Source organism: Chaetodon trifascialis, chromosome 10, assembly GCF_039877785.1.
Source record: "Chaetodon trifascialis isolate fChaTrf1 chromosome 10, fChaTrf1.hap1, whole genome shotgun sequence".
Taxonomy (NCBI): domain Eukaryota; kingdom Metazoa; phylum Chordata; class Actinopteri; order Chaetodontiformes; family Chaetodontidae; genus Chaetodon; species Chaetodon trifascialis.
Window position 1 is genome coordinate 1,933,386 of NC_092065.1, and position 4,005 is coordinate 1,937,390.

The window sequence follows — 4,005 nt, forward strand, 5'->3', positions numbered from 1 at the left end:
AGGAGAAACACTTTGTATCTGGCACCCGCTGTTTTTATTCCCTCTCTCCTGGCGTCTGTCCCTCCACGTTCACCCATCCCACCCTCCTCTCCCCGTTTCTGCACTCCCTCCAGCCTCCTCGCTCCTGGGTCCGGATGTACTGGGCCCATCTGTCGGCGCATCTATCCCCAGACTGAAGTAAGGGAGGGGAGGGAGGAAGGAGTCGACAGACAACAGAAAGCGAGAGGAGCAGCCAAAGGGCTCAGAGGAGACGGTGCTCTGTCAGAAACAGTTCCTTTCTTCTCCCTCATAATAATAAACAGGAATTTGTATTCGCTCAGGAAGTGCACGCCCTGTGTCAGGTGACTCGAAAGCAGGAAAGAACCCAACCACCTTAGTTCTTTCTTTGCCAACAACCGAAGACCCTGAACCTGGAGTTCTGCTTTGAAGTTCACTTTCATCTGATGGTTCGCCAGCCTTTGTAGCCGTAAACGGTTTTCCAAAGAGCTTTTACGTAAAGGCCTGTTTTAGAGAAACTGTGATCTTCCCATGGGAAGATAAGAGTATCTTCCCCTGTGTTCCCCCTCTGAGGCCTTGATTTCACACATCATCAATCCTGACCTGTGTAATCCAATAGGGACCCTTTGTTCTTGACATCAAAGAGGTCCCACTGGATCAGAGATCAATCAGCGATTGATAGCACAAAGTGGATTCCACCCGTTTGGAAATCCATCAATACCGTGACCACGGGGGAGTCCCTCTTCAGTTAACTGATTGATTTGATTAGGACTCTTCCTCTCTGATTCCCAAGATAACTGTATTGTTCCTCTGCTTTCACCAGTCACACATGTGGAGATTTTTTTTACAAGACATCTTATTTTCATCTGGCTGTCTTATCCTGCATGAACTATCTGATGTTTCCAGATCGTTCCGGTCTTCTAGAAATGTGAGGTCTTGTCTGGTCTTCGATAGCTTGTTGTTGATATAATGGCAAGAAAAGCACAAGTTTTCATTGATGTGATGAGATTGTCTTAATGTTTTCAATCCAATTCGATGACTGTCAGAACCAAAAACACACAACTTAATATACTTAATAATATTAGCCATTTTCTGTCAAGGTGTTTTTATGCACATTTTGAAATATCACATTGGAAAACGCTTGATGGAAACAGCAAAACTCGTAAAAACTCTCACTTTACACTCACTTGAGGTGGTTTTTGAAAAGGTGTTAATGCACTAAATGGGAGATGGAAACGCCTTTGTCGAATAAGTTCTGATGTAGTGAACAAACTCACGCGACTGATCAGCTGTTTCTGCTGTCATCATCTTACTGGATATTCTCATACCACTCTTCACCCTCATGATCTTTATCATCAGACAGCATGAAACATGGCCAATACTCGCTGACATAAGAGAACAAAACAAAACTTGCCCAAACAAACAAATTCCTGCAGACCTCTCTCCATTTTTCTCTCAGGTTTTCAATATTCCTCTTCTTCTACTGTTTATTATAACCATGTAGCTTATACCATCAACTTCTGAGGATTCACATTTTCTTTGTTTTTACATTTTTGCTTTAAAATCCTGCTTAAAAGACAAAAGATGGAGGCACATGCTAGTGCCTGGCCATGTCTCACTATGCACTTTCCCTCTTTACTAAACAGGCTGTAACCTCATGACCTCGCAGCCGGTCTTCCTGAACAGAGGCGGGAAATGGGAAAGAGGCCTGTCATGATCAGGCGCCAGGAAGGCAGGAAGTCCATTTTTCACATAAACACTAAATATTCAGCACGATGCAAGCAAGCAAGATGCAGAAGTGTTTGTTTACATGAAGCACATAAACATACAAAATAATAATGATAAGTATGAAGCAGTGACCACGCAGTAAGTTTTGATGGGCTGTTGGCACTGTGAGTGCCAGTCAAGCCCAAAACTTTATCTCGAAAGTTATGTCACTCAGTGGTGTAGTTAAGTGAACATTGGTGAGTAAAGAAGTAAAGACACCGATTGTGCACAGAGAAAGCTTCTCTGAGGACACTGAGGCGACTGTCATTAGCTAAATTTTATTAACCTTCGTCGACTTCCAATTGCAGTTTTGATACTGATCAACTCATTTATGGGGCCATTGGCATTGGTTTCAATTTAGGATGCCTGTATAGGTTATTAAAAAAACGTTTCAAATTGACATTCGTACCCAAATGTCTAGGAATGGGCATTTGCTTGATGCCAAAGTATATAAAAACACACACAGGCAGGCTCTGATCTCTGAATCACATCCCATCGGCCCTCAGTCTCGCTTGGCTCTCCTTCATCCTGGCAGCCTCCTATAGCCCATTCAGTCATCTCTGGCTATGGTGCAGTAACCCCCATCCCTCCTGTCCCGGCAGCTTGCTGCAGTGTGATGAGCGGGCAAAGGGCCATCCAGCAAGCAGCCGGTCATGCGACGGTGACGTTTGATCTTCAGGGGAGCGCCGTCAGCAGTGAGCCTTTCTCGGCTGAAGCGCTTTGCGCTTAAGTGGTATTAGAGGCAGGAAGATCCTTTAAGACACTGCAGCCATGCACAAGACCTGTGGGCAGCTGGCCATGCAGGTCTGATGGGATTGAAGGAGCCAGGGCATGCTGGCTACGCTGGGAGTTAGGCTGGATGGGGATATGAGAAGGGGAGGGCGAGGTAAGGAAGAAGGGGGGCAGGCAAGACTTGGTATGCCAGCACCGCCAACTCTGGCCTTGTTCAGATCCCCGATAATAACTGGTGCAGGCGTCGGGGATGGGCATGGTGCACCAATGCCAAGGATTAGGATTCTCAGCCACAGTGGGAACGGAAATATGAATGGAATGCATGTGTGTCCATGGATTGATGAATATGACGTACGAATGTCTATAAAGGGTTTTGTTTATGAACAAACAATGAGTGGAATGAATGCTTGAGTCCATTCTGAGCTTAATGTGGGCAACAGCAATGACGGCTGGTTTATTTTATCTGACTGTACATGTATTTGTGTGTGTGCCCACGTGCCGCGTGATGTGGCTCAGTGTGATGACAGTTGGTAGCCCAGGTTGCTGAGCAGTAACAGTGGTAATCGCTGCATCTCGGGCATTTGGCTAACGGTTGTCGACTCTTAGCGTAAAAGCGGCCGTCTGCTCACTGTCGCTGTGTGTCACTGTCACAGCTGCTGGAGCGCTGAATGGAAATCTGCTGTCAGTGGATTTAAACGCACCATGTCTTTACAGAGTAACGTGTACTGTAGGCCTCAAATGATTAAAGTGACACAAAGCAGGATTATTTCGTGGTCAGGCGACTTAAACACAAGACATTTGGTTGTTTAGTGCACTTGATTGCAGGTTTATAGAGTTTTGTGTCAATTGAATGCAGTTTAGATCTGTTTCATGAATGTTTAGAAAAGGTTTTCAAAGAATAAACCAAACCAAACTAAAAAGAAAAAGAGAAACTGAAACACACAATAACAACACATTTAAAATGGTCTACTTTTTACCCATTACTTTTGACAATAAAATGTCAGGGCAAGATACAGACCCTGTAATTTTTCAGTCCTTGCACGTTGCAATAATTCTTTGTTACTACAATATTTACACCTCTTGCTGCAAAAATTCTCCAGCAACCCCTTCCATTCTGAATGATGAACCTGTCAGCGAGCATTCTCTTTATTATACCTGTAGTATGTTGAATCACATTTTTTAAAACCAGGACCCAATTTTCTGACTTCCAGTTTCCACCTCCGATGTAATGTGGACTTGCGCTTAATCTTAATCTTGATGACAAAGATCCATGTTATAATGAGTGCAAACATCAGTCAGATGAGGTACAGTGAGAATAAGTGTAGCTCCTGGTTCTACTAATGCCAGTATGGCAAAAGATAAAGTTAAAAATCCATTAACGAACGCTCAACAAGCAAAGTAACAGTACTACTACAGTTTTGCATGTGATGTTGCAAGTGTTTATGCTTGCTTGAGGTGGCTTAATGTTTCACACCATCTTGTTTCCCTCTGTTTTTTGCAACAATAAAA